Below are 15,401 nucleotides of genomic sequence, written 5' to 3'. Positions count from 1 at the left end.
ATATATGGCCCAACATATTAATTGAAAGAGTGCCTGCCTGGCTCAGTCGGTGGAGCACGCAACTCTTGATCTTGGGGTTGTAGATTTGAGCCCCCTGTTGGGTGTGGAGATTACTTAAAAATAAAAAAATCTTTAAAAAAAATTAAGGACTGAATTGTTTTGCACATGTATATGTCACTCTCTTTGTATAGAACTTTTTTTTTAAAGATTTTTTTTTATTGAGAGCGAGAGAGAGTGAGAGAAAGAGAGCCCAAGAGGGGGTAGGGTCAGAGGGAGAAGCAGACTCCCTGTTGAGCAGGGAGCCCGATGTGGGACTCGATCCCGGGACTCCAGGATCATGACCTGAGCCGAAGGCAGTCTCTTAACCAACTGAACCACCCAGGCGCCCTTGGTATAGAACTTTATTGCTAGAAACTTTTTTGGCAGGAGAGGGCAGGATTTCTTTACTCCAGATACTTAGTTTTAACAATACAGTAATTATCTTTTAAATCTCCTAACGAGATGTAGTGAATAAACCTTTGTGTGCAAAAGTATAGAAAGAAAAATGAACAGAGTTGATTTTTCTAAAATTTAACTTTTTGTTTTCATAGGAAAAGTGAAACATCTTCATTCATTTAAGAGAGATTTGAGGGACACCTTAGTGGCTCAGTCAGTTAAGCATCTGCCTTCAGCTCAGGTCATGATCCCAGGGTTCTGGGATCGAGCCGCGCGTTGGGCTCCTTCCTCCGCGGGGAGCCTGCTTCTCCCTCTGCCTGCTGCTCCCCCTGCTTGTGAGCACGCTCTCTCTCTCTCTCTCTGACAAATAAATAAATAAAATCTTTAAAAGAAAAAATTTGAGAGCCTGTGGTATGCTATGCACTAGAATATAACAGTACACCAGATAGACCTCACAGAGTTTATATTCTAGTTGGAAGAGATAGATAATAAGTAAATGTATAGTATTCCCCAGTGTGGTGATATTACTGAGAAAAAATAAAGCAGAATATGTAGAATGGTGAATAAGAAGTGCAAGGGTAGGAGTGAAGTTTTTAAATATATAGAGAGTGGTTGGGGAAGGCCTCGCTTAATAAGGTATGTTTGAGAGAGACCTAAAAGATACTAGGGTGAAGTCATGTATATATGAGTAGAAAGTGCAAAGGTCCTGAGGCTCGTTGTTACCAGTGAGGAAGAGAGATGGGAGAAGTAGACCTACTCAGAGAGGTTCAATGGATATGTGTTGGGGGGAAGAGGGGATAATTTAGGACCTTGTCATGCACTGTACAATGCAAAAAAGTATCTCCTTCCCACTTTAGACCCCAGAGACAACAGCTGGTAACGACTTTGTGTGTTCTCTGTAAAGAGTTGAGGCAATACCTGACCCAGCCTCCATCTTTTTTTTTTTTTAAGATATTATTTATTTATTTGACAGTGAGTGAGGGAACACAAGCAGGGGGAGTGGGAGAGGGAGAAGCAGGCTTTCTACCGAGCAGGGAGCCCAATGCGGGGCTCCATCCCAGGACCCTGGGATCATGACCTGAGCGGAAGGCAGTCGCTTAATGACTGAGCCACCCAGGCGCCCCCCCCCAGCCTCCATCTTTGTCCCATTGTAGAAGTTTCATGTGAGTACAGTCAGCACATGATTTGCAGAGTAGCAGATCTTGCATAGGTTGATGACCCTTGTCTTGGAGAATATAATAGCTTAAAATAAGCTTATATGTGTTTGGGAAGTAAGATAAAAATTTCTTTCCTAGAGAAATATATTTCTCTACCTTCTTATCTACATAGTCAATTTTCTATGAACAGGAGAACTGACAACCTAGATCTGGTATAGTTTCCTTTTGAGTACATTTGTTGCTTTGGTTTATGACCAAATATGCCTACCCCACTTAATCTGTTGCTTTTCCTTTTGTTCCTTTGACCAAAAAGCTCCTGCTTCCCCCAAGTCCTAATCATTGGTATTTAATGGCTTCAGGGACCACGTTATAGGTCATCATATTCATATTTCTGTTTTGCACTGGTTTCCCTTTCCATATGTATGTTTAAGGTTTAAGGGTTATTAAAGCATATACTGAGCTGGTTGGCTTTGGTGGGATTGAGGAATAAGCACCAACTGTTTAGTGATTGATGTTCTATGGCAGCCACATATGGGAAAGTAAATGGATATTTGATTTCTAGAGTACTTGTGTCTTGAATCACCCAATCTTACTTTCCCTCTCAAGATAATCTGGTTTAGCTACTCTTGTCTTTCAGTGAAAGAATCCCTCTGTTGCCCTTTCTCCAAGTTTGGAGTTTAGCCCTGCACTTGACCTGGTTACCCTCTGTCCTTCTCTTTAATTATACCTATCTAGTTGTCATCCTGTTACTTAATATCATCCTTGGGAGATGACCTCAATCAGGAAACATTTATTTCCTTACCATCCCCTTCTCCTTTGGTCAAGTAACTGTGTCATCTTGCATAGGAAATACTCTAGGCAATCACAGATTCCCCTAATTTTGAAGTTGCTTTAAATAACTTCTTGATGCGTATTACTTCAACATTTATAGATGTTTGTAGTTGTCTTTTTAAAAAATATTTTCGAGAGCGGTGTGCACACGTGAATGGGGAGGGGCAGAGGGGGAGGTAGAGAGAATCTCAAGCAGACTCCCCACTGAGTGCAGAGCCCCATGTGGGGCTCAGTCCCACGACCCTGAAATCATGACCTGAGCCGAAACCAAGAGTCGGATGCTCAATCAACTGAGCCACCCAGGCGCCCCGTGTTTGTAGTTGTCTTGAAAGTATGTTTTTCAATGGCATTCTTCTTTCCTAAATCTTTAGTGACACATGTTTCCTGTGGAAATATTTCTCTTTATGGTCCTTCTAAAAACATTTTGCTACTCACTTGCTCTTACTCAAACCAGAAGTTAAAGTGACTTTTGCTTGAAAAAGTGTCAGAGGTAACCCTTGAATCAGTATTTTCAACTGGACTAGAATTATCTAGGGTTGTGAATTCTAGATTTGGGACTTTGGACTTCTTTTGGGATGGGATATGGAACCAGTCTTTCAAAATGTTGGCACAGCTCTTCGTTTCTTGGAGGGCAGTTGAACTAAGTTGTTTTAAAAATAATCAGGGTTGTCCAGTCTGCAACTGGACATACTCTCCAGTGTACAGCTTAGGATTCCAAAAAATGAGAATTCTTTTCTAGGTTCTGAGTCTAGAGTACAGGATTTAGGACTGTGTCATTCTAGCCATCCTTATATTTAAACCCATGCTTTCCAGCAGCCTCTAATCCAGCCTGGAATAATGATCTGAGCTGTCTGGTGGACAATAATAGGCCCAATACAGTATTTAACATACTTTTCAGGGATCATTTCTATAGTTTGTTAATAACAAGTGCCCTTCTTGCTAGAGGAGTGTGTGGTGGTCAGAGGGTTGTGTCAGGGGTAGGCTAGTACAGTGATTCTCAACAGCTGACTATCAATCATTTTGAGAGCTTTTTAAATAGCATGAATTCCCAGGCATTCCCTCTAGAAATTGAGGTATGGGGGATGAGGAGGTAGATTTGGGAGATTGTATTTTTAATTTTTTTTATTCTTTTAAAGTTTATTTAATCTCTGCACTGGATGTGGAACTTGAACTCATGACCCTGAGATCAACAGTCACATACTCCTAAGACGGAACCAGCCAGGTGCCCCAAGATTGTATTTTCTTAAAAACCTTTCCAGGCGATTCTGATCACTTAGGTTTGAGGACCATAAAACCTGAACATTTGAGTTAAGCTACATATCTATGTGATTTCTCAGTTGGGTGGTTATTTAAATTAGTATTAGAAGTAGAAAAGAATAGTTCATGGTAGTGGACATTGTGAGAAGGTGACTGATTTGAAGTTTTCTACCTCTATGCTGTATTGTATAGGAATTACAGATGTCACTGCCTGATTTGGGGGTTATGCCAGTACTTAGCATGGTATGGAGAACTCGCCTGTTGTGAGGGAGGGAAACTTTTAGACCATATCTCCACTTCCCCTCTCCATTTTGAAATTGTGGAACAGATTCAGGAGAGGATGTTCTCATTGAAACTCAGCTGGACAATTTGTTTAAAACTCGACAGGAAGGGCCAATGTTACTTCCTGTCTGAAAAGGAAGTGCTGGCTTCCTTCCCTTCCTCCTTGGCTAGCTTTGGCCAACTTCTAATATGGGTGGGGGAGGGGCTGATCATGTTAATACTTTTCACTGGCTACCCATGCCTTGGGAAATCAGGTTATCATCATTGTTCAAGTGTGGAAACATCATGTTCGTTCCTTTCTTTCTTCATTTGAAATGTGGAGATGGATGCTGTGTGGTCTCTTGTGTCCTTGCCCTTGTGTAAGAGCCCTGTGTTGTGTTGGCTCTTGCAGTCCAGGAAGCTTCCTAGTCTCCCAGACATTAATTTACATTCAACCTTATACCTCCCCTGTATTCCCTGACATTTGAAAATAGATCAAGGAGCTGTAGGGAAGAAACTGAAATCCATTTGACACTGAGGGGTAAGTTGCGGAAAAGAGAACATAATTGGGCAGAAGGGAGTGGGTGACAAAGGTTTCTTATTTTTAAATTGAGCCAGGAAAACATTCCTTCTAAGTGGGGCCAGTTGGCACTCTTCCTGCTATTTTAGTCCAGGCTTCTCCTTCCTACTGGCCAGTCAATTGTATTAAGTGTTTGATGTGAGTTTGAACTGTGGTCTCTGGGGTTGGGGGGAGGGAGAGTGGTGGAAACAGCTGGTGCCTTCATCAAGCTATCTCAATTACGCTTCTTTTCAGAGTGTTTAGGGGTGGGGGGGTGGAGGATTGGAGGAATTGGATGTATGTTAGCAGAGCCCCAGCAACTCCCATGTAGTGGGATTGGATTCTCAGGCACTCTTAATACCATGTGGGATGCTGGCTAGTTGGAATGTAGCTAAACCTTCTTCAGTCACATTCTTTTCTCTGCCTCCCCCCCCACCCCAATTCTTTCAGCTTTGGGCTTCATTTGGAAAGAGGGGTATTGGGAAATTAGATAGCAAAACAGATTCATGCTCTTCCAACCACTGAGTATTCAGCTTGAGTCTTGGGCCCCCTCCATTGACTCTCTCCTTACCCATTCATTACTCCTTTGGTTGGGTTTTCTAAATATGTCTGCAAACAGCCAGAGATACAATTAGAACCAGGACCTTTGGTGAAGTCATGCTGAATTGTAATCGGTTGGCTATACTGTTCCCTTTCCTTCCCTCACACCCTGGGGTGACTGTATTTCTGAGTCAGCACTGCTTTTCTGTCTCACCTGTTCAGTTTGAGGCAGAGAACCCACTAAGCATCCTTTTGGAGCAGCAGCTTTGATAAGGGTCAGTCCTCTGGGGTGAGTCTTTTACAGCCCTCTTTTTTTTTTTTTTTTTTTAATATCTGTGAAAACCCTCCTAGATTTTTTGGTCTCCTTTTGTGTAATTACCTCACATGATACTAACTTAATTGACTGATTTATTTGGCCTGGGCTATGATGAGGGAGAATGGGATAAAAATAGTAACAGTTGGGGGCATCTAGGTGGCTCCATCGGTTAAGCAATCCACTCTTGGTTTTCGCTCAGGTCATGATCTCAGGGTTGTGAGATCGAGCCCAGCCATCAGGCTCTGCACTAGGGGCGGAGTCAGCCTGAGATTCTCTCTCCCTCTGCCCCTCCCACTCATGCTCTCTCTCTCTCAAATAAATAAAATCTAAAAAAAAAAGGATACTAACAATTGGAACTTTTTCATTTTTTTTTAAAGATTTATTTTATCTGAGAGAAGAGAGAGTGGGAGAGAAAGCGCGAGAGAGCCCTCGTGCGGGGGAGGGGCAGAGGGCGAGGATCTCAAGTGAACTCAGGTGTCTCCACCCTGAGATCATGATCTGAGCTGAAATCAAGAGTCAGATCCTTAACCACCTGAGTCACCCAGGCACCCCTCGGTTATTTTTGAGAGAAGGGAGTTAGTCTGATTCAGTGCTAGGTAAGAGATCTTAAGCTTTTGTGTGTGTGCTTCAGTGATAGTTTGCAGTGGCTAGGCTCTGCCATTGAAGTTCTGTTCTAAAGCCTAGCGTTGCTAAATACCCATTTTTCTACCCAACCCTAGAATGGCTGACTGTTGTGTGTATTCCTGCCCCACCTCCTTCCACCTGGTTATGTCAGATCCAGATATGAGTTAATTCCTTCTAAGTTGTGCTGTTTCAGACTTAGGGTCCTTTTACATCATATACTATCTAAATGAGGGTCCAGCCCAGACTACTTCTAGCAGATCCAAGAAGAAGGGGGAAGGAGTTTTTAGGAGAAAGGAAAGGAGAATAAATGATGAGAAATGATAGCATACTAGTCCCCTTTTCGGAGAACTCTGTGCTGAGCCTGTGCAATGCTTTATGCAAAGGGAATGGAGCCCTGTGGGCAAAGGGTGTTCCTTCCTTGGATTTCAAGAATCTCAGTCTAATAGATTAGCTTGACTTCTATCTGAATCTTTGCTTCTGGGGTTTAGGGCTAACATCCAATGGGCTTGTACAAGATAAGAGAAGAATGCGTCATTTATCCCATTCTTGGAATTAGCTGAGGACCCTTATTAGAAAGGAAGGCCCCACCCCCACAAGAAAGTCCAAATCTACAGCCCCTGACCCACTCCAGGGGGAGTAGTGAGCAGGGAAAGCCAAGGTTGCTGTCTTGACCTCTTTGCCTCCAGGACTACTGTGTAATTCTAGTCCTCCCCTCATTCCCTAGGGAGGTAGAGAACTTTGCTCCCAGCACCTGCTGGTGCTTATCCTGCCTCTTGGTAGGGTGGAGCCTGCTGCCTTTGTTTGTTCTCTGTGGGGCCTCTAAGAATCAACTTTATGCTTGTGGGGAAAAGGGTTTGAAAGACTTTGAAAGCAGTGGGAATGGGTGACAGGATGTTTTAAAGTCATTCTCCAGGTGGGAATGTTCCGTTGACTGAAGCCAGAGTGGCAATCCGATCGCCATCCTGAAGTTTCCTTTGGGATGTATTGCATGTATCAGAACTGAGTATCAGCGCCGCAGCAGCTTTCAAATCCCCAATGCTGTGCCTCCCAAGTGAAGAGACTTGCCAAGTAGGAATCTTACAAATCCCCTCACCCGCTTCAAACCCTTAAATCCACACACAGTATCTTTCTGCAGATTCTCAAAGGCCTTAGCTTTGTCCTATGTAGTGTTGGCTTGGGGCAGGGAGGAGGGTTGTTTTCCCGAACATGATAAGGAACTGAGCAGGGCAAAGTGGGAGCTCCGACTGGTGATTGGTAGACAGGATGCCCTGGAATGCGGTTGGCCTGCAGCCCAGAATCCAGCACTTTGTATTTGTTTGTTTCTGGGAGACTGTGGTCTGGTGCTACTGTGACAGGAAGTGAGAAAGCTGGGAGTGGGGGAACGGAGAGGGGCCATGTCTTTGTGGTTCTCCTGTGAAATCTCTTTGTCCCTGGAGAGCAGCTCTGCTCCAGGGCTCTACTGAGAAGAGAGCAGCCTTTGTGTGTCTAATGGGTCTCGGAGCATCTAGCTACTCCGAGGGATTAGGGAGTGTGAATTCTGACTGTGGCCTTTTGCGTCTCAGCACTTGAGTTATATAAATGGCCTCCATCTCCTAGCATTGGGGAATTTCACTGAGTTTTATGTGTGCTACTGTTATTTATAGATCTCTAGGATTTAATTAAGAAAGGAATTTTAGAAAGAGATAGATGTTTGTTTATATAATGTTTATTCACTCTCTATATTGCAGATACTTTGTTGGGCCTGAAAGGGACAGAGAGAAACAGGCGATGCTGGGGCCAGCATTTTACGGTATACCCTTCCAATTGGCACCCTACTACACAGCTAGAGAAACCTACCCATTCTTTGATTTCAGTATTGGGAGGTACTGGCAGTTCATTGTTTGCACATAACTAGGGAATGGTTGGTAGTTTCCTGGGATTTCCACCCTCCCCCCAAGACTGAAATAGCACCTGTAGCATTCTCTGTGCCCCTCCTTCTTCCTTTCCTCCCTTGTTTTGTGTTTTCCCTGCCCTCCATTCCAGCTGTGAAACAGGCATCTCTTCTAACTTTGTGGATTGGGTGGCTGAGTCCTCAGCTCTTGCCAAGCTGGCTAGTCCCTGAGCATACACACACAGACCGGCCTTTGATTGCCCAGGAGGACAGCTGCCCCAGAGGCAGATTGCTAACATACCGCTAGAACAATCCCTCCCCTCTGTTCTGATGCTGGCCAGCACAATCTTCCCTGCTTCTAGTTCCTTCTGTTTCCTACCCAGCTCTGATCTCTGCTTTTGGTTTAGTGAGATGCCACATTAAAAATGAGAGTAGGGAGGGCGCCTGGGTGGCTCAGTTGGTTAAGCGACTGCCTTCGGCTCAGGTCATGATCCTGGAGTCCCGGGATCGAGTCCCACATCGGGCTCCCTGCTCGGCGGGGAGTCTGCTTCTCCCTCTGACCCTCTTCCCTCTCATGCTCTCTGGCTCTCATTCTCTCTCTCTCAAATAAATAAATAAAATCTTTTAAAAAAAATAAATAAAAAAAAATGAGAGTAGGGATATTTGGGATTAGGTTTTCTACTTTGAGGTGGGTATGATTTGAGAATGTGGCATGTAGCCAGATTTCCAGAGCAGGCCCTCCAGAGGAAGGATAGGCGATTATGTAAAAAGTTGTATTACTTTTGCCCCTAGCACCTTCCCTCCTGAATTCTTATTCCTTTATAAAATGGAAAGTCTGAGGTAGATTGCAAGCTATTCTTCCTCAGAATCGAGTAAATTCTTGCTCACTAAAGTGAAGGTAAGACCCAGGGACGCCTTTGTGGCTCAGTCAGTTAAGCACCCCACTCTTGATTTCAGCTCAGGTCATGATCTCAGGGTCAGTCAGATCGAGCCATGTCAGACTCCGAGCTCAGCACACGAAATCTGCTTGAGATTCTCTCCCTTTCCCTCTGCCCCTCCCCAAGCTCACGTGTGCACACACACACACACACACACACACACACACACACACACACACACACACTCTCTCTCTCTCTCTCTCTCTCTCTCTCTCTCTCTCAAATAATCAATCTTTAAAAAAAAAAATAAAGTGAAGGTAAGACCCAAAAATCTGTCTGCTTCCACACCATCCTCTCTCTGACAAATAAATAATCTCAAAAAAATAAAAAAGAACAGGATGAACAAGGAAATGTTGCAATGCCATAGAAAGTAAGGGGGTTTGGTGAGGAGCTGCCTCTTTAAAAAAGGAATGTGAGCTCAAACAGTTGGGTGACCTCTAGAAAACCCTAAGGTTAAGCTTTTCCTCCATGAAATTTTTTTTTCTAGCCTAGAGTAGGGAAGGGTATAAGGTATCCTAGTTAATTTTAATTTTAGGATTTCTGTTTTATGACACAGGAGTTACACAATACCTTCCTAGTCTGATTAGACTTTTTCTCATTTCCCATTGTGTACTTGACCTCCCTCTCTTTTTCTCCCTTCTCCTGTAGGAAGGAGAAAGGCATTTGGCCTCTCCCCTTCCTCCAGTCTGACACCTCCTTCTTTTTGCCCCTCCCTCTTATCTTTGTTTCCTTATCGGCCTCTCCCTAAAGCTCTGCTTTCTCCTTATAAGGCTAGGTGAGGCTCCTTTGGCCGGGTTGCATCAGGGATCCAGGTAAGGAACTCGTGTCTCAGACTTTCAGGATTGAGAGAAAATTCAGCGTTGTCTGTCCCAGTGGAGGGCCTTGGAGAAGCACGTGGGTAATGGGGGTGGAGAAGGAGGCGGCCTGGCCTGAGAGATCAGAAGGACTTGTTAGACCAGTCCTGTGTATGTGTCATACGTGCCCAAGAGAGAAGCAGGTTTTGTTTCTTTCCATACCCTTTCAGTCCTGGGCCCCTCACTAGCTGAGAGCCACACCCTTCCTTTGCTTCAAAAGCCAGTTCAGCATTCAGCCATTTAGTATGTTATGGTTTGGGGGGTTCCCAGAATACTCGGTAGGGGAAAAGAGAACAAGGAGAATGTTCCATCTGGTTTCTGAATTTAGGGTCAAAGTGATGGAGTTGATTTTTTTTTTTCTTTTAAAGTCACAGTCACGGTAAAAACTAAATTCTGATATGTAAGTTTGGGTCAGGATAATAAGACAAGTGAGTTTAAGGTGTCCTGTTGATCTGTGGAGATTGCCAACTCAACCTCCTTTTAACAAGTAACTTTTATATATTCATTTTCCTTCTTTTCTCTGAAACTTCAATCAGAAGTATCACTCTTTCCTAAGAGGACAGTGATTTGTCAAAGACTTAATTCATCAGAGAGGTTCATGGTGGACACATTAAGATCTAGTCTTTCCCTGTGAAAATGAAAGTCCCCACTCTGCCTTTTGGGTGCTCTTAAGTGGAGAAGCTGGGCCTTGCATCAGGCAGATCCACAGGGAAGCTCAGAAACTGCTAACATCTAAGACAAGACCATTTCCGGAATACCAGTTTGTAACTCTGAGAAGTGGTCAGTTGAGATCGTGAAGTGAGCAGAGTACTCTCTAGGTCTTACTACAGATTACGTCCAAGGAGTTGGGCTTAGTGTGAGAGTTGTCTTCCCAACAAAGGCGAGGGAATACTGGAATTGTTCTCACTGAGCTTGGGATGGTGGAACATCAGGTGGTGTGTGAGGTGCTTAGACCTTGGACTCTGGTACTAGCACTCTTGGTGATAAAAAGCCAAAGAAAAACTATTGACAAAATATATTCCTTTAATTTAAAAATAAGATGGCGGTTTTCTGTGTGTATGGTTGAACAGGAATAATTGCTTTGAATTTTAGAGCACATGCCATTTTAGGCAAACATGCCTTTTAGGGATGAAGAAGACCTACCTTTGTTGGCTTGAGCATTATGTAGTACAGCTCTGTGGTGTTACAGGTGCTATATTTTATTGATTGGTATTCTTCAGTGTGAGGCTCAGTGTGCCCTTTTTTTTTTTTTAAGATTTTATTTATTTATTTGTCAGAGAAGAGAGAGAGCACAAGCAGGGGGAGCAGTAGAGGGAGAGGGAGAAACAGGCTCCTCACTGAGCAAGGAGCCCAATGTGGGACTCGATCCCAGGACCCTGGGATCATGACCTGAACCGAAGGCAGACACTTAACGACTGCGCCACCCAGGCATCCCTTAGTGTGCTTTTTTAAAACAGCCATTTGAGGGGCATCTGGGTGGCTCAGTCATTAAGCGTTTGCCTTTGGCTCAGGCCATGGTCCCAGGGTCCTGGGATCGGGCTCCCTGCTCCTCGGGAAGTCTGTTTCTCCCTCTCCCACTCCCCCTGCTTGTGTTCCCTCTCTCGCTGTGTCTTTCTCTGTCAAATAAATAAATAAATAAAATCTAAACAAAACAAAAAAACCCCAGCCTTTTGAAATCCCTAGGATGACATAGGAGTTTTGCTAATTTTTGCTTTTGAAGGTAAGCATCACTTTGTGACATTGGTTTTGATTTCATAATAAAAAGGAAGGAAGGAGGAGAGCTGGCTTTGGGATTGGCTGCAGAAGATAAAATTTCTTTCCTAAGAAACCCAAAGACTATTTTGTGGGGCTTACGGTTCTCCCTGAGGACAAATACTTTTTCCTCTTTCCACAAGGGTTAGCTTGCCTAATTCTGTTCATGTCTTTGGATACACTTATCAGAATAGCATGGATATAGGAGAGAAGTTCAGTCACCTAGCCTATAGTTTTACATATATTAGCCCATTAAAGCTAAACCCTGACAAATAATAAAAGTGAAGATTATAGGGTTTATAACTTCCCCTGCGAGCTAGTTCTCACAGCTAATTTTGGGCAGAGCCAGGACTTGAACCCCAGGTCTTTTGACCCCTAGTCTGGAATTTTATTTTGTTTTTCCCTTTGAGAGTATGAAGAATTCCTGTAGTTTACTGGGCTACTTGTAAAGCAGGGATGGGAGCATGTGGTGACATGCGTGGTTTATGCAAAGGTCCTATTAACACCACCAAACTCTAATCCCTTGTGTTAGCTATTTGTGGTAGTGTTTCTATCAGTAACCATATTTATAGCTTGCTATATGTCAAGACATTTTCCTAAGCACTTTTTGTAGATTGTCTCATGTACTTCTCACAACTACCCTTAGCTGTATTTTATTTCCCCCATTTTATAGAAAAGGAACCTGAGGTTTAGAGATTAAGCGGTATTTTGCCCAAAGTTCTACAGCTAAGAAGCAGTGGAGCTGGGAATTGAACCTAGTCTGATTCCAAAGCCTGTATTCTTAACTTCTAAGAATCATATTTCCAAATTACATTCCTATGGCCAGGTTACAGTAGAATAGGCCATTCCAGGGACTGTGTTATTGCTGATATTTTTTTACCCAGCTACCTGGTTGGCATTGTCTCTTTGGTCCTTCTGGGTATTTGATCCAGTTTAACTTTTGGTTTGGGTTTCTTACAGAAGAGACTGAATTTTTACCATTGTCATTGCTTGAATGCTGGAGCCTTGCTGTAGACTCACAGGTCTATAGGACCTACAGCTTGTTACGAGTAAAACCAGTTACTTAGGGGAGTGGCAGGGCTCACTTTATGTGTGGCCTTTCTCTCCTCCTCACTTTGAGAATTCCTTGACGGCCTTTTTGTAGTGATAGCCAGTGTAATTCATTTGAAAATATTAAGAAAGGTGTTGGCCTGGACTCCCATGACTTTCTTGACTCTAATTGCCAAAGTCCATTAATGGTTTGCAGATTCTGGTCTAAAGCATAATTTGTTTCTGTGTATGGCACGGATGCACGGACGAAGACTCTTTCCTCAAGTCTGAGTTGTGAGGAGGCCATGCGCTAGAGCTCGCCAGCAGCTTCATTCTCTTCCCCCGCTTCCGCTTTCTTTTTCCTTCCATTTGTTTCTGTTGTCCCACTTAAGTCTTATATGTAGACATTATGAATAACCCTTTAACATAAGGAAAAATGGAAGCCCCCAAGCACCCCTCCCCCACTTTTTTCCTGTGATGTTTGGGCAGAAAGTACAAGGACTATGGGGGAGAAGGACTGGACTGTCCATCTTATCCTGGGCTTGTACTTTCTGGACTTGACAGCATGTAGTAGAACGAGAACACAGGCTTTGGAATGGAATAGATATATGAGTTTAAATTCAGAATTTGCTATTAACCAAGACCTTGGGTAGTTTCTTCACCTAGAGCCCATTTTCTCATTTGCAGTAAAACTTCCTTAAGGTTGTAAGTATTACCATGATAATAAATGTAAAACACTCAGTAATTGTTAGTTCTTTTCACCTTCCCTTTCTCTGTGGTCATAAACTGCAAAGGCCTCAAATAAGGGGTCAAGAACTTACTATAGCAGATGTGTAATGCTGCACTCTATGTCCCAGAAACACTGGTCTAGGTGGGACCTCCTAGTAAATAGAGTTGGAGCAGGAGAACCAGCTCATCCACTCCTTAGAACCCAGTTATGCTTTTGATCTGGTTAGTCTCATCTACTAGTTCACAAAATAGTTTTGGGCTGAGGCATTACCATTAAGTAATATAATTGGGAGATAGAAACTAGCTCTTGAAACAACTTAATACCTCACACTTGTATGACATACATTATCTCACCTGATCCTCTTAGCAACTCTCAGTTAAACTGGGCTGGTGGTGTTGGCATCTCTCAGATGAGAACATGGCAGTGACCTTCTGCCATTGTTGGCTAGTGGCAGAGCCAGGACTGGGACCAGTCTTCTGCATCCTATCCTACACAGCCTCTGCTTCTGCCCTCTTTCAGGCAGAAAATCTCCCCGTGCTATTAGGCCTAGGAATCTGATCCTCTCTTTCTGGTTAAGTGTGCTGTCCTCTTCTCCAAATTAGAGCCTGGTGGTCAGCCTTTAAAGCCATGAAGGATGGGAAAAGATCCTGCATCCTGATCTAGAGCCCTGGGTAGTTTTCCTAGTATCCTTCCTTAACTCCCTTTATTGAAGGGGTAAAAAGTAGCTGTTTACGGCACGATGACAATTTCTCTGCAGCAGGGAGTGTTGTCACTGTATGCCCCATAATAGTGGTAGTTTGGGCTTTTATTAGCAAAGAAGATTACAGGGTGGAGCCTGCCAGAGTGGTAACTGCAATTCAGGCCCTGTTGAAATCTAGAACTGAAGAATCTCTCCTGAGCTTAAGAGTCCTCTTGGTGTGGAAGGTTCATAGGTCATGGTACATAGCGGTTAAGGACAATGCTTAAAATGAAGCAATAGAGATGAGGATGGAGCAGCATTTTTTTTTTTTTTTAAATGAGGATACTTTTTAAAGACCTTTGAGTGGCCTTTTGGGGTGTAGGGTGGGAATAGGAAAACTCGGCAACAGACTGGAAAGAAGAACAGGAGTTGATAAGTGACTGTGGGAGCCCAGAGTCAGGGTCGGAGGAATTTAGAGAAGGGCTGCCATATTCTTGGATTTCGGTGCTTGATCCACTGGAAGGAGTCTTAGTGATGGAGGATTAATTAGGGAGTTTATTGGACACCTGTCTATCTGTTCCTCTAAGTGCTCTTGCTTGCAGAATGCTGCATATACTCTAAAGCAAGCAGACCCAAGTGTTTGTTTGGTAGAGGCCTGGAGAGCGTGGGAAAGGGAACTGAAGCAAAAGGCTCAGCCTAGGCTAGTCCCCACATGTCTTCCCCACTACGACTATTGCACTGGTTTCTCAATGTCTTTGTGGGCATGCTGGGACTGGGCTTTGAGGTTTCTGCCTTAGAGGTGGGAAGGGGGGTGAAGGGCATTCCAACAACAGAAATTTTTCCCCCCAATTTGATTGCTGGGAATAGGGGGTAAGTGACTTTTTATCCATATTATAACCTACTCCTGGTTCTGTGCAGAAGTACTCCATGACAGTAGAATCCCAGTTTTAATAAAAACTACATCCAAGGTCCAGGTATCTGAAGACAGAGCAAAGTCCAAAGGACATTTGTCACATTAAGCAATTCCAAGTCATATTTTACATGACTCCCTTCCATTCCCAGATTTTCTTTCTCCCAATACCTGCCCCATTCCTCTTATTTTTTAATGTTTTGTGTATATTTTATTTTCCTCTCAATCTCATTTTTCCTCCAAATATTTCTGCAGCTCTCTCCTTCCTGCTTCCTCCTTGCTGTGGTGGCTGGGATGCTTCTCCCATGATTTTTTGAATCTAGACTGGGCTGTTCTCTGTGTTAAAACCAATCAGTTACGACCTTCTCTTAACAGGTGTGTATGGAAATACGTTTATTAAGAATAAATTTTTTAAGTGCCTTTTTTTTTTTCTTTAGGGGGTTGAGAAGAGGGTGGGGAATAGGGGAAGAGTTTATTTTAAAACCTCTTGACATGGTATATGTTGGACTGGCCATAAAGTCTCCTATAGCCTGTTTGTAAGCGGGAAACCCTGTTGAGTCCAATGGTGTGACTACAGTGCCCCTCCATTTACTGGCCGGTTTGTAGTTAATACAGTAGGGTATGGGGACCTCTTCATTTTTATATAACAATCGTTTATT

General features: G+C 43.5%; 1 protein-coding gene across 7 annotated transcripts in view; it reads left to right on the top strand.

The window, feature by feature from the left end:
• The window catches only part of CTNND1 (catenin delta 1), a 47,275-nt gene that overhangs the window by 8,272 nt on the left and 23,602 nt on the right, over positions 1–15,401 (top strand). For 2 of the 7 annotated variants that reach the window (XM_025878493.2, XM_073904574.1), the window contains exon 2: positions 14,998–15,117. The exons of 3 other annotated variants lie outside the window; for them this stretch is intronic. The gene's annotated coding sequence lies outside the window, so the exon portion shown is untranslated. Of the gene's footprint in view, positions 1–7,707; positions 7,770–7,815; positions 7,843–14,997; positions 15,118–15,401 lie in introns of those variants that run through there. 2 more of the 7 variants (XM_073904575.1, XM_073904576.1) reach the window with 2 other exon arrangements.

Source organism: Callorhinus ursinus, unplaced genomic scaffold (assembly GCF_003265705.2).
Source record: "Callorhinus ursinus isolate GAN/ISIS: 27379988/994484 unplaced genomic scaffold, GSC_fseal_2.0 scaffold21, whole genome shotgun sequence".
NCBI classification, from domain to species: domain Eukaryota; kingdom Metazoa; phylum Chordata; class Mammalia; order Carnivora; family Otariidae; genus Callorhinus; species Callorhinus ursinus.
This window is presented reverse-complemented; position numbering and strand designations above follow the sequence as displayed.